At 46.5% G+C, this 24,688-nt stretch overlaps 1 long non-coding RNA gene across 1 annotated transcript; it reads right to left on the bottom strand.

Moving 5' to 3' along the window:
• Window positions 1-465: 465 nt before the first annotated feature.
• LOC136659044 (uncharacterized) lies at window positions 466-16,811 on the bottom strand. The gene is made up of 3 exons (XR_010794820.1): window positions 15,475-16,811; window positions 4,522-4,668; window positions 466-1,510 (listed from the first exon to the last, which is right to left on the bottom strand). It is a non-coding gene; the product is annotated as an uncharacterized lncRNA (long non-coding RNA).
• Between the last annotated feature and the right edge of the window lie 7,877 nt (window positions 16,812-24,688).

Genomic DNA, 24,688 nt, shown 5'->3' with positions numbered 1-24,688 from the left:
CAGTTGCCTCAGATGTGGCAGGACTGCAAGGAAAATAATAGAAATTGGCAAATTGCCCATTGTCTTTTTACCATTAACCATAACAATTGTGTCAATTTCAGACTAGTGCATCCTTACATATGTGATTGTCAATACCTTTATATGCCTGGATGCATTGGTAGCTTTATTTTTAATATTTGGTGTAAAAAATAATGATAATATAGCACTGAAGAACTGATTATTTTGGTTAACAGCCTACAAAGAACAGAGCACCTCCTTGACTTTAAATTAACAAGTTTGGCAGGAAGCCCTTGCTGAAATGCTATTTCTGAGCATACACAATAGGAGCACTTTGCACTAACACCTTACTCTGGCGCGCCTAGTAGAAAATTCCACTTGTATGGTGGTGCCTCCTATGACACACTCATGCATCGTTAAAGAAACAAAGTCTGCTTGCTTCAGAAAAATTTTATTTCTGTGTGTACATTTGTGCTGATTTGAATTATAAAAATATGCATCTCTAACCATTCCAGATTGATGTCAACAATTAAGATAGGAATCATATATCCTGAATACTTTGGCTACAGACAGAGCATTTTTATAGTTTCTTGGATGTTGGTGGGTTCTTTGGTGCGAGTCCTCTGATGGGAAGAAAGGTGTGCTGCCTGCCTGTAACACTTGTCACACTCAAAACACTTATATGGCTTTTCCCATGTGGATCCTTTGGTGTTTAGTAAGGTCTGTGCTTTGCCTGAAGTTCTTTCCACACTTGATGCAATGATAAGGCCTATCTTCTCTGTGGATTCTTTGGTGGAAGGAAAGGTGTGAAATCTGCCAAAAGCATTTTCCACTCCAGGCATTCATATGGTTTCTCCCCAGTGTGGATTCTCTGATGTCTAGTAAGTTGCACTCTCTGCCAGAAACTCTTCCTGCAATCAAAGCACTGAAAAGGTTTCTCCCCGGTATGAATTCTTTGATGTCTAGCAAGTTGTGATCCCTGTCTGACGCTCCTTCCACATTCCAAGCATTGATATGGTTTGTCTCCTGTATGGATTCTTTGATGCAAAGTAAGGCATATGCTGTGACTCAGATTTTTGCCACATTCTAAGCATTTATACAATTTCTCCCCGGCATGAATTCCTTGATGGGAAGCAAGGTATGCGTTCTCACGGAATCTCTTTCCGCACTCCAAGCATTAATAGGGTTTCTCCCCTGTGTGGATTCTGAAATGTCTATTCAAGCCTGATTTAGAACTGAATATTTTCCCACATAACTGGCACATGTGTCTTCTCCCTCCATTATCTTCTTGTTGAATCAGGATTTCATTGAAGTTCTCACTCTGGTGAAAAATGGAGTTATTTCTCCAGGGCTCTGCTTGCTTGCTTTCTTGCCTCTTAAGTCCCTCTTGATTTCCAAAGGTTTCTCTCTCCAATTCTTCCAGCTGAGCTCTTTCTAATGACACCACACATGGATCCCTGGAATTCTTGTTGCTCTGCCCATCATCTGCTGGAACAAGGCGAGAACCTTGAGCCTACAGCAAGGAAAAACTGCAGGTCAAAGTCAATTAACTATTAATCCAGTCCAGTGTTTCCCAAATTATGGGTCATGACCCCATGCTCAATGCTCCACCACAAAGTCTTTCTGGGAGTCCCCACAGGTCGATTCTGGGTCACACCAGGCCCACAACCCACTCCATTGCAGGCCCCAGAATGCCTCATGGAAGTGACCAGAAGTCACAGAAGCAGGCCGAAAGCTTCATAGAGCTCAATACATTTTCTTTATCAGCTTGGAGGGGAGGGATTTTGTTTTTGCAAGGAAAGTTTTTGTTTTTGCAGGATTTTGTTTTTGCAGGGCAGGAGGTCTGGTCTAGAGGGTAGAGCCTCCATTTGCCTGAAGATAACATCCACAAGGTCGCCAGTTCGACCGGCACCGGGCGACCTTGAAGCAGCTGACAAGCTGAGCTGAGCTATTTCCATCTGCTCTGAGCGTGGGAGGATGGAGGCCAGGATGGAGGCCAGATCAGAATGAAACATCTGAATTGTTGTGGCTCTTGAAAGATAGAGCCTTCTTTCAATTGTAAAAATCCCTACGGGGATTTAAATTAGCCTGCCTATGTAAACCACCTTGAATAAAGACCAAGAAAGGCGGTATATAAATACCTGTATTATTATACCTGTATTAAGTGAATCTGGAAGGCAGAAAAAAGCAGAAAACCTTGCAGGTTTGGAGATGGGGGCAGACTGATTAAAGTTAAGGCAATTAAAATTCATTATTTAGATCACCCAGGCTATCTGACCAGGCTACGGTTCTGTTAATGCAGGCTAAAACTGCATTTGCCTTCCTTGCAGTCGCATCACACTGCTGACTCATGTTCATCCTGTGATCCACCATCCAACTCCAAGATCCCGCTCACATGTAGTGCTGCCAAGCCATGTATCTCCCTTTTTATACCTACATCTTTGGTTGTTTTTGCTCAAGTGCAGAACTGCATTTGTCCCTCTTGAACTTCATCTTATTCATTTCAGCCAGTATTCCATTTTGTCTAGGTCTTCCTGAAGGCTTTTACTGTCTTCTATTGTGTTTGTTACTCCTCCTAGCTTGGTGCCATCAGCAAATTTGATGAAGCTCCCTTGTATCCCTTCACCCTAGTAATTGGTGAAGATATTAAAGAGAACCGGGCCCAAGACAGAGTCCTGGGGTACCCCACTAGAAACCACCCTCCAGGTTGACGCGGAGTCATTGACAAACACCCTCTGTGTACAGCCATCCAACCAGTTGCGAATCCATCTAACGATTGTATCGTCGAACCTGTATTTTACCAACTTGCTGATTAGGATGTCATGTGGGACCTTATCAGATGTTTTACTGAAGCCAAGATATATTACATCTACCAAATTCCCACAATCCAGTAAGCTAATAACCAGATCAAAGAAGGAGATGAGATTTGTCTGGCAAGATTTATATTTTTCAAATTCATGTTGGGTTCTGTTGATCGCTGAGTTGCTGTCTAGATATGTGCAAACTGTGTGCTATATGATTTGTTCTAATATCTTCCCTGGTATTGAAGTCAGACTGACAGGTCTGTAATTTCCTGGGTCTTCTTTTTCTCCCTTTTTAAAGATTGGGACCACATTAGCCTGCTTCCAGTCTAGTGGCACCTCCCCTGTCCTCCAGGATTTTTCAAAGATAATTGACAGAGGCTCTGCAAGTACCTCTGCAAGTTCCTTTAGTACTCTAGGATGCAGTTCATCTGGTCCAAATGACTTGAATACATTTAGGCCATGCAAGTGGTTTTGAACTAGTTCCCTGCCAATCCTAAACTGTCCAGGTTTTCATTACCTCTTCAGGGGTGTAAGCATATCCCCCCATCAGCCAAGGACCCAGCACCCACATTTGCACAATCTTCCTTCTGAGAGAAGATGAGCAGGAGTTGAGCAAGGATTGTCCAGGAGCAATCCCACCCCCTCATTTCTCTTCCTCTTTCTTTGGGCGTATCTAAAGAAACTTTCTTGTTATTCTTGACATCCCTGGTCAGCCTTAGCTCATACTGAGCTTTAGCATTCCTGACCCTTGCCCTGCAAGACCAGGCTATCTGACTGTACTCCTCCCTGGTGATCAGTCTCATCTTTCACTTCCTATACATGTCTTTTTAAATCTTCAACTCACCTCTGAGTTGCCTGTTGAGCCATCCTAGTTTTTTGAGGTGTCTTCCCTCTTTAAAGTGTTCCTGGGTTGCCGTCTACCTCCTCTGGTAGATCAATGGAGGTGGAACCTGACAGATACTGGTAGAGTTTGATATGGTGGGCAATCAGGTATAGGTGGGGTGTGCACTTCATTGTTCAGTGAGCAGAACTTGGAGTCTTTGGTGCTTTAGGGAGTGTCCCCTGATGAGAAGGTGCTAATAACCAAAGGTCTTTTAAAGTCTGTCAGGATATGAATTTACAAGCCTGAACAGAACAGGACAAAGTGCACTAAAGGTCATCCTGACCAGGTGCCTGCAATCAGGCTGAAAAAGCCAAGTCATGATGAGTCATCCAAAGCTGATGCAATACAATGATGTATTTGCCTGATTGGCTGACTGAAGTATAAAGGTGAAGGAGCAGGCTGTGGCTAGCCTTCTATTTTTCTTCCTCACTCTGCTCTGTACTATTTGATCTGAAATGCATTACTGAGAGACTGCTGTGGACTTTTTGCTGCTGTATATACATGTAAATAGACTTGGTGATGGAAGCTACTGTGTCTGCATTTTTTCTTCACTGCAAGGACAGTGACCTGGAGTGCTGGAATTTCTTCCTCATCTGCGCTAGCTGACAAAGCCAACTACAACACATTGTTCCCTCCCCACAGCCCCATGTCTCTGGCCTCTTACTGCCATTTTTCTCCTTCTCAAAGAAGGCAAAAACCTGAGATGTCAGACTGGCAACCCCACAGAGTGGGCAGCCTCTGCTTCTGCAGCAATAGGAGGATGAAGCCAGGTGTGTAAGCAAGTGCCCTCCCTGCCCTCAGCCTCATCCCTTCAGCCCATCTGCCTGCCCAACTTACCTTCAGCTCAGGAAGAAAGAGAGAAGGAATGTGATGGTAGAGCGTCCATTTCAGTACTTTATGCCCACCATCTCTAAGGCCAGGGAACAAGAAGCTCCATTTCATCTGCCCCCTTTCTCTTGGGAGTCAGGCAGCTTCTTCATCAAGCTGAGGAAATGAAGAATCATCATTAAACATCATCAAAGTGAAGGGTCCTTGACAGAGCAACAACCAAGGTGGCAAGTTCCCGTCCCATGGAGCTTTCAAATGAAAGCTGAGCACAGGGGAAGCCACACAGGGAGAGGAGGAAGATGGCAGTGAGAAAACAGTCCACTAGTATGGGCAGTGATCTCCTAAGAGCCAACTACCAATTTAAGCCAGCCAGCTTCCTAGCAGCATAGTGAGATGTTGTTTCTTTAGATGGGGCATAGAAGATCCCTCCCAAATCACAATTGAACTCAACATATCTGGATTGCAGGGCTTCCAAGGCAAAAGGAGGAATTTCTAAGCAGAACTGAGTTTTAGCAGTCCAGTGCTGCTTATACAGGATGAAACTCCACATTGGCACATTCTGTGAACTCAAGGCTGGTCCTCCTCCACAACTCTGATGCCATAGCAAGTCTCATGTAAAGTCAAATTGGTGACATGCTTGAGATTCTAGAGATTTTCTCCTTTTAGATAGGGACATGTGTGTGAATGTTGCATTTGTGGGTCTGGAACACCCTTCCTGCTCCCCACTTTCCCTTTCCTGCATCAGCAGCAAAACCGGGAAAACCCCTTTGTAGATTGCTGCCAACATCCTGGGCTACAGAGACCAGGCAGAGAAGAGCCATCTGGGGGAAAATTCTCCCAGGTCAGGACTGAATTCTAGGGGGTTCAAATCAAACCCACACTTGCATCTGCAAAGAGATTTGATCACCCACCAAAATACCTGTGAACGTGGGCCAGGCAGACAAGAGTCAAAATGTAACTAGTGTATTAAAAGTCCAAAAGAAAAGGACTTAAACAGAATGGGGAGGAAGTCCAAGTGGCCCTGCGTAAGGTTTCCCGGGCCTGATATACCCCCGTTCCACCCTCCCCCATCCCAAAATGCCCAATCTTAGTGCTTTTAATGTTGTAAACCCTAATGAGGTTTAACTGACATTGAAAAACACTTAAGCTTCAAACTGTTCCAGTCAATGCTGTCCAATTAACTCATAAATGTAATTTAATTTTTAATGACTAGTAAAGAAAGATATAGGTGAGGCAAAATTATTGCTTCCTCACCTCCAAAATGAATTTGGCTGTAGTAAAAGGGAAAAATGATTCATTTCATCCATGAAAAGATGTGATGGAAGGTCCAACCCCACACCCTGGTCATCACCTCACAGATGGTGTTGTGCTGGAGATTTCCAGCAAGGCATGCTGGGAGCTGCCATTCTGGGATTCCGCTGACAGAGAGGTCCTTCTCTCCCCCCACCTACAGACATTGACGAGTGCAAGGTGCTGCCCAACCTCTGCAAGCATGGCCAGTGCATCAACAGCATGGGCTCCTTCCGCTGCCACTGTCACGTGGGCTACACCACTGACATCACCGGCACAGCTTGCCAGGGTAAGTGGTCAGGTTGGAGAACTTCCATTGTGTCTGCAGTGGTGTTTCATGAAACTGTTTCTCTCTTGCAAGCCAGACAGATTTGTATGCTGCTTTTTATCCCAAGAATGTAGTTATATGAATAGCAATATCCAAAGACACTCCATATCTTTATTCTGAATCTTAACCCTTTGTTTACAAGGACAAAGGATTCAAGGTTGCTTTTATTTAAGGTCTGAGAGAATTTTTTGTATAATACCCTTGTCGCAGTCAATTAAATACATCAGTGGTTCTCACTCCTTTAGCACCGGGACCCACTTTTTAGAATGAGAATCTGTCAGGATCCACCAGAAGTGATGTCATGACCGGAAGTGATATCATCAAGCAGAAATTTTTTTTAACAAACCTAGGCTTCAATCCTACCCACACTTACCCAGGAGTAAGTCCCATTTACTATCATTGTTAAAAGCATCTTCACAGTAGTCTGTTCAAAGTACAGGTCTGTAACATTTCCCAAAATGCAGTCACATACCATGGTATCATCATAAGAACATTAGAACCACCCCGCTGGAGCAGGCCAAGGGCCCATCTAGTCCAGCTTCCTGTATCTCACAGTGGCCCACTAAATGCCCAAGGGAGCACACAAGACAACAGACACAACCTGCATCCTGGTGCCCTCCCCTTCATCTGGCAATCAGAGGCAGTCTGCCTCTAAAACCAAGAGCTTGCACATACCTTCTATGACCTGTAACCCGTAATGAACTTTTCCTCCAGAAATTTGTCCAATCCCCTCTTAAAGGTATCCAGACAAGATGCCATCACTACATCCTGTGGCAAGGCATTCCACAAACTAATTACATGCTGGATAAAGAAATATTTTCTTCTGTCTGTCCTAACTCTCCCAACACTCAACTTTCGTGGATGGCCCCTGGTTCTGGTGTTATGTGAGAGGGAAAAGAATGTCACTCTATCCACTCTGTCCATCCCCTGCATGATTTTGTATATTTCAATCATGTCCCCCCTCAGGCGCCTCTTTTCTAGACTGAAGACAGTCAGGCAGGAGGTCTGGTCTAGAGGGTAGAGCCTCCTTCTGCCTGAAGATAACATCCACAAGGTCGCCAGTTCAAGGCCACCGGCACCATGCAACCTTGGAGCAGCTGACAAGCTGAAGCCGAGCAATTCCATCTGCTCTGAGCGTGGGAGGTTAGAGGCCAGAATGTGAAGCCAGATTGGAATGAAACACCTTGAATGTAGTCTTTCTTGAAAGAAAGAACCTTCTTTGAAATTGTAAAAATCCCTATTTAATAAGGGATTTAATAAAGCCTGCCTATGTAAACCGCCTTGAATAAAGTCTTGAATAAAGACCAAGAAAGGCGGTATATAAATACCTGTTATTATTATTATTATTATTATTATTATTATTATTATTATTATTATTGAAGACGCCCAAACGCCGTAGCCTTTCCTCATAGGGAAGGTGCCTCAGCCCAGTAATCATCTTAGTCACTCTCTTTTGCACCTTGTCCATCTCCACTATATCCTTTCTGAGATGTGCCGACCAGAACTGGACACAATACTCCATGTGTGGCCTTACCATTGATTTGTACAACAGCATTACAATATTGGCTGTCTTATTCTCAATGCCTTTCCTAATGATCCCCAGAATGGAATTAGCCCTCTTCACTGCCACCGCACATTGGGTCAACACTTTCGTCGAGCTGTCCACCACCACCCCAAGATCTCTCTCCTGATCTGACACAGGCAGCTCAGAACCCATCAGCCTGTATGTGAAGTTTTGATTCTTTGCCCCAATGTGCATGACTTTACACTTACTTACATTAAAAAGCACCTGCCATTTTGCTGCCCAGTCTCCCAGTTTGGAGAGATCCTTCTGGAGCTCTTCACAATCTCTTCTGATCTTCACCACTCAGAAAAGTTTGGTGTCATCTGCAAACTTGGCCACCTCGCTGCTTAGTCCAGGTCATGTATTGTATTGTATTGTATTGGCAACCTTCAGTCTCGAAAGACTATGGTATCGCGCTCTGAAAGGTGGTTCTGGCACAGCGTCTAGTGTGGCTGAGAAGGCCAATCTGGGAGAGACAATCCCTTCCACACCGGGAGCAAGTGCAGTCTGTCCCTGGTCTGTCTCCCTGGCTATGGGCCTTCCTTCTTTGCCTCTTTGCCTCAGACTGTTGGCAAAGTGTCTCTTCAAACTGGGAAAGGCCATGCTGCACAGCCTGCCTCCAATGAAGAGGTTGAAAAGTACAGGTCCCAGGACAGATCCTTAGGGCACTCCACTTTCCACCTCTCTTCACTGTGAAAATTGCCCATTGACACCCACTCTCTGCTTCCTGGTCTTTGACCAGTTCCCAATCCACGAGAGGAGCTGCCCTCTAATTCCCTGACTGTGGAGTTTTCTCAGCAGCCTTTGGTGAGGGACCGTGTCAAATGCCTTCTGAAAGTCCAGATATATACAATGTCCACAGGTTCTCCTGCATCCACATGCCTGTTGACCTTTTCAAAGAATTCTATAAGGTTTGTGAGGCAAGACTTACCCTTACAGAAGCCATGCTGATTCTTCCTCAGCAAGGCCTGTTTGTCTATGTGTTTTGAAATTCTATCTTTGATGAGGCATTCCACCATCTTACCTGGAACAGACATTAGGCTGACTGGCCTATAGTTGCCTGGGTCCCCTCTCCTTTCCTTTTTAAAGATCAGTGTGACATTTGCTATCCTCCAATCTTCTGGCACTGTGGCCATTTTAAGGGACAAGTTGCATATTTTAGTCAAGAGATCAACAACTTCATTCTTCAGTTCCTTAATAACTCTTGGGTGGATGCCATCAGGGCCCGGTGACTTACTGATCTTTGTAGCAGTGACTTTTTGGGGAGCAACCAAAACCCAGGGGGTCAGGTTGCTGGATGTAGGTGCAAGCGCAGAAGCAGTGAAAAGTAAGACAGAAATCAAGAGACAGCAGGCAGATTGAGGGTTGAGAGTGCAGAGAGAGAGACTGTTTTTACAAGCCTCTGAACTGCTCTTTTATTGTAGTTTTGCAACATTAATAAGTTACATCCAGTTCCTAGATTGTGCCACATTGGAATCGCATACAGGGGCTAAGAACAATGGGTGCCTTTTTCCAAGTGCCTTATCAGCTATTTTCACACTGCGGCCTCTGGAACTTAGCACCCCCTTCGGCGTGCGGTTGGTGGGGAGGTTTGCCTTGCCTGGCCATGTTACCAAAGCTGCAGTGCTCTTCTGCATAAGCACTAAAACACCACAATCTTTAATTTGTCAATTAGGTATGAAACATCTCTTTTAACCTCTATCCAACTTAGTTAGGAGGGGCCGTTCAGGCAGTGGTATCTGCCTGACACGTCTTCTGCTGTGAAGACAGATGCAAAGAACTCATTTAATTTCTCTGCCATCTCCAAGTCTCCTTTTATCTCCTCCCTCCCTCCTTCCCTCTCTCTCTCTCTCTCTCTCTCTCTCTCACCTGCACTATCCAGCAGGCCAACTGATTCTTTAGTAAGTTTCCTGCTTCTAATCTATTTGAAGAAGCTTTTATTGTTCACCCAGATATTGCTGGCCATGCATTCCTCAAAGTCTTTCTTGGCCTCCCAAAACACCTTCTTACATTTCTTTTGCCACTGTTTATGTTCCTTTTTATTCCCCTCATTAGGGCAAGACTTCCATTTATGGAAGGAAGCTTCCTTGGCCTTTATGGCCTCTCTAACTTGGCCCATTAGTCATGTGGGCACCCTCCTGGACTTAGTTGAGCGCTTCTTTCTTTGCAGCATACACTTCTCCTGGGTTTCTATTACTGTTGTTTTAAACAGCTTCCATGCACTCTGGAGAGACTGGACCCTCTTCATCTTCCCTTTCAACTTCTTCCTAACTAGCCTCCTCATTTGAGGGAATTTCACCCTTCAGAAGTCAAGGGTTTTTGTGTCAGATTTGTTTGGCACTCTTCCCCCGACATGCATGTCGAAATGGATCACAGCATGGTCACTGTTCCCCAACGGCTCAGTAACATTTACCTCTCTAACCAGGTCCTGAGTGCCACACAATATTAAATCCAGAGTCGCCTGTCCTCTGGTGGGCTCCATGACTAGTTGCTCTAAAGCACAGTCATTTAGTATGTTAAGAAAATCGGTTTCTCTTTCATAACCAGAGCACGAATTGACCCAATTGATGTGAGGATAATTAAAGTCCCCCATGATTACAACCCTGTTCCTCGTCGACACCTCCCTGATCCATTTCCTCATTTCAAGGTCCCCTTCAGGTTTCTGGTTTGGAGGACAACAATACGCCCCCAGTATTACATTGCTCCTTGAACCTGGTAATTTAACCCACAGATTCTATGGTGGAGTCGGACCCGCCTTCAATCTCTACTTTGCTGGATTCCACCCTTTCTTTAACATAAATGGCTACCCCACCACCAACACGCCCATCTCTGTCCCTCCTATAGAGTTTATAGCCCGGGATTGTGGTATCCCACTGGTTCTCCGCATTCCACCATGATTCCATTATGCCCACTATGTCAATGTTTTCCCTAGTCACTAAACGTTCCAGTTCGCCCATCTCTGCTCGGAGACTTCTGGCATTCACATAAAAGCACTTGTATACGAAGTCCCCCAAGATGTGCTCCTTTATCTTTGCAGTCTCTCATTTTGCTGGATGGGCTATCTCATCCCATCATGTTTCTACTCCCAATTCGTACTCGTACTCTGCCCCTGCCTTGTTGTTCTCTAACCTCCCCGTCCTCATTCCATAGGGATGAGAAGTCCTGAACTGGATGCCCCTCGCCTCCTGTCCACTTTCCCCCAGGGATCTGTTTAAAAGCTGCTCTGCCACCTTTTCAATATTGTGCGCCAGCAGTCTGGTTCCATTCTGGTTTAAGTGGAGGCTGTCCCTCTTGCACAGGCCCCGCTTGTCCCAAAACGTTCCCCAGTGCCTAACGAATCTAAAACCCTCCTCCCTACACCACCATCTCATCCACGCAATTCAGTGAGATGTCAGTGGACTGTGTGCCACTTTAATTTTATAGGAGGGTGCAGCACCATTTGGATTTCCAACTTGGGCACCAAAACTTCTGGAACTAATCAAGGGCACCCTGACTGCAAATAAGGACTAATTATTATTATAAGAATGGATCAGACCCAAGTAGGTTCCATCTAGTCCAGCTCACAAAGCAGGGCATCAATAGCCCTCCCACACAGTTTGCTACCTAGGTACACTCAAGTACTGAGCTGCCCTGCCTCTGAGTCTGGAGATGCCACCAAATGCCTACTTTGCTTCTGTCTTCTTCAGCAAATGAGACGTTGGCTGCAAACCTAACCCACTTTCCAGCCCCAACATAAGGACAATGCAGCTCCTAGGAAGGAAGGAAACGTTCCCTTACTTTGAGGAGGCCTCCATGAGTGCCCCGCAACCTCAGGATGCAGCACACGTCGCATTTGCACCACTATGCCAGTGCTGGAAAGTGGGTTAGGATTTGGGCCTTTGTGTCCTAACTAAGGAGACCAGGAGGGAGTGAAAAGGCTGCGGCTCAAGAATGGTAAAGATGCGGTTCTGGGTCACTTAACTGTTCTAAATGAATTTAAGTCTTCAGGACCAGATCAGCCACCTCCTAGGGCAGTGGCTCTCACACATTTATCACAAGGACCCACTTTTTAGAATGAGAATCTGTCAGGACCCACCAGAAATGATGACCGGTGGTGACATCATCAAGCAGGACAATTTTTGACAAGCCTAGGCTCAGTGGTGTACCTAAAGATCCTGCAGCTGAAAGTGTCACCCAGGAAGTGATGTCACAACAGGAAGTGACATGCCCAGGCTTTTAAAAAAGTGAAAATTGGGAGGAACCCACCTCTTCCCCCCAGCAGCTCACCACTGATATCAATACGCCCAGCTCACAATATGGAAATATCCCAAAATGCCCAGTTCACCCATAAGGCTCTTCTCTGACCAAAAAAGCTATTCCTCTCAGAGAACCAGTTAACTGTGGTATGGGCCTCCAAGGGTGAACAGAAAGGTCATAGATAAGGGCAATCAACAAATGAGGATAAAAAGGTTAGGGTAAAAGGGATGAGTCAGAGTACCAGACCCCCTCTAACGGATATCTCTGTAAACAAACTGCCGATGTGTATTGAATTGTCATCCTCAGGTCAACATCCTGTACTGATAACATGCCAAATGTTGTTTGCGTGTCTACCTGTATGTTATTTTCCCCTGGATATTTTCTCTCTCTTTGTGTCCTCTTGTCCCCCTCCCCTATCTAAAAAGACCCTATAAAACCTGCATCATTGTAATCCTTCTGGGTCCTCTACATGTGTGTGGAGGTCCAGTTTGCAAACAAGTAAAGGTTAGAAGTCCTTTGAATTCTCCTGTCGCCTGTTGATTGCCTCTCCAAAAATCCAAAGAACCGTGTGTGTGTTCATGCGGGGTCACCACCCACTTGCTCTGCTGCCTCCCCTCAGTCAGTGGCATAGCTAAGGCATCTATCTGCTACCTGGGGTCAAAGATTTGTAGCCCCCCCCCCGACAAAATCAAATTTAATGTAGATAAATAAAAATTGTGCCCCTTATCGGTCGGAGACACTGTGCTGGGGTGAAGAGGGGTGGTGATTCTCCCCCTGCTCAATATAAAAGGGGCACCATTGAAAAAGTGCTTCTTTACCCAGTGAGGAGTGGTGACTGTATTATGATACATGGAAATGAGAGCTGACTCATTAACACTTTATTGGTTTCTGTATTGGAACTGGAGAAGATTGAGCAAGGAGACAGCATGTGGTGTCAGCAGTGACCCCTTTAAGGGTAAAGGCCTGGGCTCTGAGCACAGGGTGTGCACACAGCTACAGCCACTAGAGGCAATGAGGGCCCTCAGGCATAAAAGGAGTACCTAATGTAGGAAGGTTTGTGGGTTGTAGTGGAGAGAGAGTGGAGGAGGGAAAGGAGACTTGCTTGCTTGCTAGCTAATGGACCTACTGGATTGCTAACTCACAGACTGACATAGGGATCTTCGTTTTGGACTGACCTCCTGGCTAAATGATTTATTGTCTATTGACTCACAGGCTCACCCAGGACTCTGCTAACAAAACAATGGACTGGCTAATGACTTTAGGACTGGACTTTAGGACTGATTATCTGGCTCACTAACTGACAGAGTACTCAAACAGACTGCTGAGTGGTGGAAAGCTGAGGTGCTGCTGCTTACCTGGAAGGACTGCTACTTGGAGAGCTGGGACCCTGCAGACTTACAGGCAAGCCACCTACTAGTCTCCTTCCTGCTGGGAGGGGGTCAATCTAGCTGTAATCCAGCTGGGGGAACTAATTGGCCTTAAAGTGGGCATAGGATCTCTAGGCAAAGCTCAGAACAAGGAGCTTGGCAGAACAGTTTCATGCTGTATCATGATAACATGTCATTGCAACATGTCAATAACATAAGAACATGTCATTGCACCATGGCGATAACATAAAAACATGTCATTGCCTCTCAGATCAATCTCATAGGTTAGTTTTGAGTTAAGAGAATCCACTTTTTGTTCCATAAGGCAGTTGTGTTCCCATTTTATGGTTAATTGGCCATAACTTTTGATAGAATCCAGATATTCCAATGGGGTTTGCGGCATTGCATTCTGCATTAAATTACCTTTCCAGTGATACGTACCATGAAAGGATTATTCAGACATACCAGGATTTCACCATTTTGGCCTCTAGTGTCAAGCTCAGCTTGTTGTCCCCCTAAAGCAACTGCTCCCCTGCACCCCCTGAACTACGCCACTGCCTAGGCTGCAATCCTATGCGCACTAACTCAGGAGTAAGTCCCACTGACTGTCATTGTTAAAAGAACATACAGAGCAGCCTGTTAGTCCAGGCCTGCCACACTACCCCAAATGCAGTCGCACCCCATGGGAGCATCAAGTCCATGACAAACAGAATATTGAAATGAAAGGGAACCCACTGAAATGGGCTCACGACCCACCTGGCGGATCCTGCCCCACAGTCTGAGAAGCACTGCCTAAACCATGGGCCCCGGCAGCCCCGTGGGGCCAAGTCTAACCTATGACAAGGAGAAATGGAAATGCAGGGGGATCACTGAAAGGGGCTCGTGAGCCACCTGGTGGGTCCCACCCCACAGTTTCCAGAGGACCAGTTCCCAAACTGGCCCTGGGAGCAAAAGGCGAACCCAGTTGGATGGGATTGGGCCCTTAGTTTGCCTTACTCAAAAATGTTGTACTGGTCAAGAATACACGTTTTGACATGAACAGTGGCAGTCCATTCATCTCATCCTTATCCTGAACTGCCTGGAAATGAGAAGGCCCTATTAGTTGGTCAGACCAGCACCAACCAAGCCCCTTGCCAAACCAAGTTCAAGGCTGACACATTTCTCACAGAGGTTGCTGTGGTCTGGAGGTCCTTCTTTGGTCTAAGGCATGAAGTGTCATCTCAAGTGGTAGAGAAAGAGTGCACAATTGTAAGCCGGGGGCATAAAAAGCCATGAAAACCAGTTTGTACTGACCCCCCCCCCAGCTCTGACATAGGAGTAGAAAAGGTTTGTCTGCCAAGACTTCTTAAGAAAAAACCTGTTGGCCTTTGACAATCTCTGATCTCCTTCCTAAAGGCTCACAGAGTGCGATTATATGTAATAATGACTGGCAGCACAATCCCATGCCTGTCTACTCAGAAGTAAGTCCCATTAGAGTCAATGGGGTTTTCTCCCAGGAAAGCGGGGATAGGATCGCAGCCAGAGAGCCCAATCCTATCCATGTCTACTCAGAAGTCCCATCAGAGTCAATGGGGCTTACCTGTCAGAAAGTGTGGATAGGCTTGCAGCCTCAGAGCCCAATCCTGTGCCTGTATACGCAGAAGTAAGTCCCAGTGGAATCAGTGGGGCTTATGCCCAGGAAAGGGTGGAAGGCCTCGCAGCCTCGGTGGGGCCAAGTCTAATCTATGTCAAGGAGAACACTGGAATGAATGGGGACCCACTGTAACACGCTCACAACCCACCTGGCAGGTCCCGCCCCACAGTCTGAGAAGCACAACTGCAGCTCGCTGGTTCCCAAACTGTGGGCCCCGGCAGCCCTGTGGGGTCAAGTCTAATCTATGACAAAGAAAAACTGAAATAATAATAATAATAATAATAATAATAATAAACTTTATTTGTATCCCACCCTTCTCCCCAAAGGGACCCAGGGCGGCTTACAACATATTAAAAACAGCTTAAAAACATAATATAACAACAATTAAAAACATATTTAAACACATTCATAAAAACAGTAGTCAGATAAAAGTCAGATACAAAGAGCAAAGCAGCAGATTATAAAAGAATCAGGCCTGTAAAAATACTAAAGGATATAGAAAAAGAAATGAACGGGGACCCACTGAAACACGCTCACGACCCACCTGGCGGGTCCCGCCCCACAGTCTCCAGAGGACCGGTTCCCACCGGTTCGAGGGGGCGCAGCCAGGGCGTCCTGACCTCTGCGAGGCTGCCAGGTCCCGGTCGCCAGCGGTCCGACGGCCCCCTCCTCGTGCTCGAGGGACGGGCGCTGCGTCGCTCTGACCCTGCGAGGCCGCCGGGGGCCCGCCCCTTCGCAGCTGGAAGCGGGGCTACCCCCGGGGGCTCGAGCGCTAGCAGCGCCGCCCTCCCTCGGGCTGCGCTCTGCTGCTACGTGAGCCACCCGGCAGGCCAGCCAGGGCTGCGCGCGGCGCCTCTTAAGGCGCGGAACGTCCAGCCCGCCAGCTAGCCAGCCCGGCCCTCGGACCCCGCGCCCTGTTCGGTCCCCGCCTGGAGGGGAGGGGAGGCGCCGCCTGCCGGGAACAGCCTCCTCGCAGCCCCGCCCGGCCCGCCGCCTCTGCTGGGCTTACTCCTGAGTAGAGGGGCGTGGGAGTGGGTCTGAGGCTGCACTCCTAGCCGGACTCACCTGGGAGTAGCCCCGCTCCCTCTGCTGGGCTTACTTCTGAGTAGAGGGGCACGGGAGTGGGTCTGAGGCTGCACTCCTAGCCACTTACCTGGGAGTAGCCCCGCTGCCTCTGATGGGCTTACTTCTGAGGAGACATTGATTGATTGATACCATTATTGGCATAAAACAATTTCCACATACACATCATGGCTTGTAACCAGTAATGGATTTTTCCTGCAGAAACTTGTCCAATCCCCTTTTAAAGGCGTCCAGGCCAGACATCCTATGGCAAGGAGTTCCACAGACCAACCACATGCTGAGTAAAGAAATATTTTCTTTTGTTTGTTCTAACTCTCAAACACTCAATTTTAGTGGATGTCCCCTGGTTCTGGTATTGTGTGAGAGTGTAAAGAGCATCTCTCTATCCACTCTCATCCCTTGCATAATTTTGTATGTCTCAATCATGTCCCCCCTCAGGTGCCTCTTTTCTAGGCTGAAGAGGCCCAAATGCCGTAGTCTTTCATCATAAGGAAGGTGCCCCAGCCCAATAATCATCTTAGTCGCTCTCTTTTGCACCTTTTCCATTTCTGCTATGTCCTTTTTGATATGTGGTGACCAGAACTGGACACAATGCTCCAGGTGTGGCCTTACCATTGATTTGTACAATGGCATTATAATATTAGCCGCTTTGTTCTCAATACCTTTTCTAAAGGATCCCAAGCATAGAATTGGCCTTCTTTACTGCCGCTACACTTTTATCAACCTGTCCACCACCACCCCAAGATCTCTCTCCTGATCTGTCACAGACCAGAACCCATCAGCCTATAGAATAGAATAGCCTATAGAATAACCTATAGCAGGGGTGCTCAAACTTTCAACTTTAGGGATCCTGGACCTTTAAAATTGTGTAGGAGAGATAATTTCAGCAGGTGCAGCTTGTCATCTGTGAGATGATGAAATTCTGCTGAAATTCTCTCTTCTATACACTTGTTAAAGGTCCAGCATCCCTAAAGTTGAAAGTTTGAGCACCCCTGGCCTATAGAATAGAATAGCTAGAACAGAGTAGAATAGCCTATAGAACCAGCAAGGCCGAAACAGCCTTGCTGGTTCCCAAACTGTGGGCCGTGGCAGCCCTGTGGGGCCAAGTCTAACCTATGACAAGGAGAAACTGAAATGCATGGGGACCACTGAAAGGGGCTCTTGACCCACCTGGCGGGTCTCACCCCACAGTCTGAGAAGCACAGCTGCAGCTTGCTAGTTCCCAAACTGTGGGCAATGGCAGCCCCGTGGGGCCAAGTCTAACCCATGACAAGGAGGAACTGAAATGAATGGGGACCCACTGAAACACGCTCATGGCCCACCTGGTGGGTCCCACCCCACGGTCTGAGAAGCACTGCCTAAACCTTCACATCTCCTCAGGTCCCGTGCTGCTCCCGCCTGCCAGGTTTTTAAAAACTAGTAGGATGGGGAAGCATGAGCTAGCTAAGAGCTGTGGTGTAGGTGGTCAGTATAAGACAATTCCCGGTTTTCAGCCCCCCTCCTCCAAAGCTACTATTAACTGTAAAGGGGGGGGGGCACTGGGATAACTTGAGCATTCTTTTTTCTCCCTCTGCAGCCAATGGATTGTGGCAGCTGAGGGCTAGTTAGACCCCCCACCACACCCAATTTAATGCCCCTCCAAAGTTGGATATCTCTCTGCTGCTATGTGAAAAAAAATCACCAAGAAGTGTTTGTGAGAAGTTCTCATAAACAGCAGGTTTGCTTTTATATTCTATAATCTGATGTTTAACATAAGAACATAAGAATAGCCCCGCTGGATCAAGCCAAGGGCCCATCTCATCCAGCTTCTTGTATCTCACTACCAGCAAATGCCTGAGGGAGCTCACAAGACAACAGACACAACCTGTGGCCTGGTGCCCTCCCCTGCATCTAGCAATCAGAGGCAGCCTGCCTCTAAAACCAAGAGCTTGCACATACCTACTATGACTTGTAACCTGTAATGAACGTCTCCTTCAGAAATGTGTCCAACATCATACACAGCAAAAAAAGGCAAGGTGGAGAATGCCAGAGTAAAGTTAGAATTGTGCCTGGTCATCATTACAAACTTAAGTGGAATTTGAAGATGTGCTACTATATATATGCTCATGTTCATCTGTCTTCATTGTATCCTCCGCCTCCCTCTCTGTATCCATGTTATACCTGGAAATAGAGGCTGCCAGATCTTTCAGAGCGAGTCTTTTCACCAAAGACTTTCCAGACTTTCCAGCTGTCCTCTCTGTAGATCAGAAGGCAAAAAAACAAACAAACAAAACTTTACTACCACTTGCTTTGGGTAGCAGGGGAGAAGATGTCAAAGGAAAGCCCAGCTCTGGAGAATGGGGGGGAGGGGGGAGAGTCCAGCACTACCAGGTGCACAGGTTTTATATATATGAAGATCTTGCAGCCTGTATTTCAAAGTTCAATAGGAATGCAGGTTCCACTCTGTGGGTGTGGGAGGGGGGAGGGCTTCACAGCTGGGCTGCTGGATCACCTGTCCAGATGCCTTTGGGGGGGGTGCAATGCTGTGCTGCCCCCATTTTCCCCCAAAGGTGTGTTCTTGATCCTCCCCCCTCCTACCTCCATTCTTGGATCCTTGCTGCTGCTCTTCCTCCTCTTTTGCAAGCTCCCAGGATGATTTCCTTTCTCCCAAGGCAGAAAGGCTCTTGGCTGGGCTTCTGGGACCCCCCCTGGCCGCCCTTCCAGATTTCCTGCCCCTCTAGGAATCCGAAAAGTGCCTTTGTGCATTAACTGTGAAAGGAGCAGGGCTGAGAGCCTTCCACTGTCACCCCTGAATTCAGTGCTTCTACTGGGCAGGCAAGAAATGCAGGACTGGCATAAAAGGCAACATGCAGAGTTCCTTGAGAAATAACTGCTTTAAAAAGAAAAAGGCAGTGGGATTTGTTCGACACCTGATTGGTGAGGAGGTGGAGAGGGTTGCTAGTTTCAGATTGCTAGGTATTTACATCACAGAGGACCTCTCATGGACTGTTAACACCAGCATGTTGATAAAAAAGGCACAAAATCGGTTATATTTTCTGAGGAAGCTTGGGAGGTTAAATTTGTCACAGCAGCTGCTTGTGTCTTACTATCCTTGCACCATTGAGAGTGTCCTAACCTATGATATCTTGGTGTGGTACAGAAATTGCTCTGCAGGGGACAAAAAAGCTCTGCAGAGAATTATTAAGATCGCGCAGCACAGTGAGTGTGTAGAGTGTGATTGTTGGAACTGTAGTATATATTTATGCTTGTATCTCAAAGGTGCATAAATTTTGTTGTGCTGTAGCACAGTGACAATAAAGTTACTACTGCTACTACTACTTGAGGAAGTGAGGTGTGGGCAGTATTGTATTAACCCCTTCATCACAGTCAGAATCCATTTTGACCAACTGTTGATTGCAACCAGTGGCGTAGCCAGAGGGGGGGTCAAAGCACTAAGTCTGGCAGGGAGTCTCCCTGGGGAAGTCTCCTTCCCCTTTGGAGCCATTCCAGCATTTGCCTCTGTTTTGCTTCCCCTGCCCAGAATGGCTCTGAGGGAGAGGGAGAGATGCAGCTTGCATGCCCCAGGGAGGCTTCCTGCCAGGCTTAATGCTTTGCCCCCCTCTAGCTATGCCACTGCTGTCTAGTTAGGATTGCAGGAAGCCTTTTTGTACCTGTTACTTTCTCTGCCTGCAATCTTTCCCATGCGCTCAGCTCCATCTGCTGGGCATTAAAGCATCCTTTGGGTGAAGACCTTTTCCTAGTGCTTTCCTGCCAGACCTAGGCATATTTTCACTATCCAGCTGCACTTTTATTATAGTACTTGCCTTTTTCCATGTGGTATGTTCCCTTTTCTGTAGACTTTAAATAAATGGTGCGAGCCATTATGCATCTGCCCCCAAGATATGCGCAACTGGTGGCACCACTCTCCCCCACAATCACTGTTGGTATCTCAATCCAGAAAACATCATGAGTGATGCAGTTTTAAGTCCCAGGGCCCAATCCTATCCAATCTTCCAGTGCCAGTGCGGCCCCAAGGCAAGGGAACAAATGTTCCCTTACCTTGAGGAGGCCTCCATAATTACCCTCCCACTACAGGTTGCAATACACATCCCCATTGGCATGGCTACACCAGAGCTGGAAAGTTGGATTGAATTTGGCCCCCAATTGCTCTCTCCCCATTGCTTCCCACAGGCAGCTGTCCTGCAGGCCAAGATACTGTTCAAAGCTCAGGGGGCAGGGTCTGCACCCTTCTAGCTGCAGTGATCAATGGCACTGCAGCTGCTGCTTGGTGAGGTTGCTGACTTGGGGCCCAAGCCTGTCCAATTTTCCAGTGTTGCTGCGACCATGCCAATGGGGTGTGCACCGCATCCTGTAGTGGGGAGACAGTCACAGAGGCTACCTCAAGGTATGGGAAAATTTGCCGCCTTACCTTGGGGCTGCATTGCGGCTGTGCCGGTGCTGGAAAGTTAGATAGGATTGGGCCCCTAGTTCCCTAGTCATTCCACTCCGGCCCCTGTGGCTTTGCTAATTCCATGATAGACAATGAACCAAATGGTGTCTCACTGGCATTGTTACTTGGCTGCCTGTTGGAAAACTTGCCATGTCACAACAGCTCTACTGGGAGGGGCCAGTTCAGAACTCCAATTAACATGTTTCCTTTTGAGATGCTGCTCTGATGCTGATAATAGTTCAATAACAACTTTGACTGGACCACCCTAGTTGTCTTCTTGTTAGAATCAGGCTTCCTTTCCCCACCGTAGTTGTTTCTTACCTCATCAAGGTAAAATGCTGTGCAGAGAGGGGGCCACTCTGCTCACAGGGTCTGCAACATCCTCACTCTGTGACTCAGGTGGGAGCGGGGGGAGGGAGGGGGCACTCCTCTATGATCAGGAGCCTCCTGTTCTCTGCTGCCATCAGTCAATGAGGCAAACAGTGGCAGAGGGTTGGGGAGGATAGTATAAGTCGTGCCAGCAATGATGCCATGGTCAGAGGTTTGTTTGGGTACAGCTGAACGGGTGGACTGCAGCAGCAGACACCCTGTATCACCTGTCAACCTAATGATTGACTATTGCAGTGCTCCCTCTGATAGGTCTGGGTACCACAGCCTCCCAGCCAGGTGAGTCTGTTTGCAGTGCTATGGGATGCTAAATATTCCAAGAGATGCCTTTGTGTAGGGTCACCTGCTGTAGCTGGGTGATTAAATAGCAGCTTTGGTGAAATGCTGATATGGCTTCTAGACTTCTCCCACTTTTCTCCCTGCCATAGGTGTTTCTGGTCACTCGTGCAAAAGGAGAGTGGTGTGCTGGTTAGGGAAAATCCCTTGGCTGGGCATGAACCCATCTTGTCTGGCTCCCAACCTACATTTTTGTGCAGTGAGCTAGTATCCTGCTTTGCTTGAATGCTGCTGCAGAACAAAAGATGGAATTCTGGAGACTGCAAGGGTGGAATTAACCTTTCTAATCATAGGAATGGTGAGAGCCCCTGCAGTGTGACATTACTTCTCCAGCCTGCACCACCACTTTGTACCTAAAGGTGGCACTAAAGAGAAACCACAAACGCAGCAGTGAGCCCCAATAGATATTCATACAGCCTAGGATTTTAACAAAGTGAACAATTGCCCAAGTAATGATTTCCTGCTGTGGATTTTTTTTATGTTTTGTTTGTTAAATCCTATTCTCCTTTCTACTTTCCTGTTGACTGCAGCAGACTTGGATTTTGTTGAATTCATCTCATACCCGGTCAGCAATACCCTTCACCGTGTCAGAAAAGATATTAACTTATTGCCTGCTGTCTCTCCAGAACTGTAGCCTTGCCCATTTAAAAGAGCTTTTACTCACTTGAAAAGTAAAAGAGTTAATATACATATGAATTGATGAGGTGCATAATAGTTAATGTAGCTAACAAAGCTACAGGAATCACACAGTGCTAGAGTTTAGTTTTTCATTCTCAATAATTTGTTAAAATGGGATAACCCATAATTCCCCCACCCATGCTTTATCTTGTGGCCTGAGTACAGTAGTATGTTTGATGTTTTTTAATCACGTTCATGCTTTCACTGTGTATTTTATATTGTCCATTGCCTCTATTTCCTGGAAATTGTTTTATGCCAATAAAGGTATCAATCAATCAATGTGACATTAGTCAAGAAGATGATTCAGGCTGCTCTTTGCAGACTCATGCACTCCTCAGATCGTAAGATGGAAGATCCCATAGGGCATATATTCAATCTATTTGTCCTAGGATTGGCTTGGAAGGCAGAGGCTCTGGCTTCCCAGGGTCACAGTTCAACCCCAGAGCAGGTTTCAAATTCGGTGAGTCATTTTTAAATATTTCACCATTTAATTGGATTCCTGTAAAAGGAATAAATTACGTAGTTATTTTTTTGGTTAAGGAATAAATTACGTAGTTATTTTTTTGGTTATCCATCTCTTCTTAATAATTGACATAAGGTAAAAATGTTTCCGTAATGAAAGTTACTTGATCCCACGGAAGAAGCCATAGGAGAAAACGGTATAAAAAGATGTGTCACCAGTTCTTGCTCTTTTTTTCCTCTTACTTGTCTGGCTGCCCAACTATTCCAGCATTTGATTGTGGGAGCCATTGATCCTAAGCCACCCCATTCCCACTAAGCCCAAGGGCCACTGTGCCAAGCCAGCACCCAAGGTCAGTAACTCTCACTCCCTTGTTTCCAACTTTTTGTCATACTTCCCTCCTTGAGGGTAACCAAAGCCACTGTGCCAGCACCAGTTTGACGGCCATCACTAACTTTGTGAGTTATCCTTCCCCTAAAAAAGCAGCTCTGGCTATTTTGCCTCATTTCCTTGCCTTAAGCATACTATGGCTGCTACTTAGCCCTTGGGATTGCCTCATGTAAAAAAATCCCCATTGGCATAGGACAGTTGCTTGGCACTGGCATGCTAGCCACACAATTCATGCAATGCAGCATGCTCCATCCATCAGAAATGGTGGTAGTCCTGGGTGCAGCCACTGATGCACAAAACTCCTACCTTTCCTTGTCTTGGGAGCAGTCAAACTGATGAACTTACTGTGTCTATCATTTTGAAACTGTGTGAGTGTGCAGTCAGGGAAGGGGCATGGTGGTATGGCAGGTGGCACACAGATCTGGAAGTTGCTTCATACTGGTGCTGTAGTTTGCTTGCTTGATCAGAACAAAGTATCAGTTTGCTGGGCAGGCAAAGCCCTTGGAGTCCTCCGCATGGAAAAAAAGCATGTGTCAAGAGCAAGATTTGAGGCTATGACTCAAGGCAGCTCCTCAAGGGAAACTATGTTGTTAAATGGTTGCTGCAGTGTGGCCTTGCAAGTAGGGCGCGTCTATCTACTTACTGAAATATCCACTAGTTTCTGTGCATTAATGCGTCCTCCCAGGATCCAGATGGTCAACCTAGTGCTGGTGAGATCTGTGCATATAAACTGACCTCTGCATACATACCACATGCTGAAGCAGGTCCCATTAGACACAAAACTGAGTATCGGATGGTATCTACCCACACACTTTTTTTCTCAATGAGATATACAAATAGACAGCCTCACCCATAATCTGGTGCAACTAGTCACATATAAAGAGAATGGGGGGATTGTGCAGCAGTTCGTGATTTGTTTAGCAAAACTGAGATGATAAGTTACATAGCACCTGCCTCTATCAGGGGACTCACAGCATCCCTGGAAAACTGGGAGTGTTGCTTAATTGTACTTCAATGTGATGACAGGCAATGTAATGGATGTCCAGAGTTCACAGAAGTACCATCATCTTTTTCTCCAATCCATAGCCTCATATTGAAAACTCTGGTGTGGTTTTTCTTTTCCCCCTTTTGCTTTGCACTTCTTCAGAGGTGAAACATACATTTATGTATACTGTATGTATGCTTTCAGAGAAAATGTGCACAGCTCCTGTTGCCTTAGAACAGGGGTCTCCAAACATTTTGGCCAGGGGGCCGCATCAAATATCTGGCAGTGTTGAGGGCCGGAAAAAAAATTTAAATATAAAATTTATATAAATTTGAGATGGAACTTAGATGAGTGAATAAATGAATGAATGGGCTCATTCATTCAACCTCTCTGGCCCTCAGAACACCCTCCAGATGGAACCAGAGCACAGTTCCAGTCATGTCTGGCCAAGTGGGCCAGAGGCTTTCAGGGGACAAGAGGCTGGCCATGGGCTGCATCTGGCCCCCGGGCCGGGGTTTGGAGACCCATGCCTTATAACATTACATCATTGCAAAAGGATTGTTCATCTAACTCAGTTCATTTCAACCAGCGGCATATTACACTAAGGCAGGTGGTATTTAGCCCCACTGGAAGTGGAAATGGCTTGGGCAGTGGTGCACCAATGAGCAAGCAGTGGCTGTGCAGCTTCAGTAAAGGCACGGTTTAGGGCACAAGCCACCTTCTCCTTTTGTACAGCTGGCATCTTGGAGGTAGTCATAGTACTTGGAAAAGTGGTATTTGCAAAACAAATGGATGAAAAGCCTTGATCTAGGCCCAAATGTTCAATGCTGAGGGTCAAACCAGACGCAACATTAATGTAATATCCCTCTCATAAGCTGTTTCCTCCCCTCACCCATCATAAATCTGGTGACTTATCTGCATGTTTTGATACCATGTATTCAACATATATCAACACTGGTTACTCATTTGGCATGGGTGATGTACATGGGACATCTTTAATTTTATTTTTG

This window comes from Tiliqua scincoides, chromosome 8, assembly GCF_035046505.1.
Source record: "Tiliqua scincoides isolate rTilSci1 chromosome 8, rTilSci1.hap2, whole genome shotgun sequence".
Taxonomy (NCBI): Eukaryota; Metazoa; Chordata; class Lepidosauria; order Squamata; family Scincidae; genus Tiliqua; species Tiliqua scincoides.
Note: the sequence above shows the minus strand (reverse complement) of the source record. Positions and strands in the feature narration are given on the sequence as shown.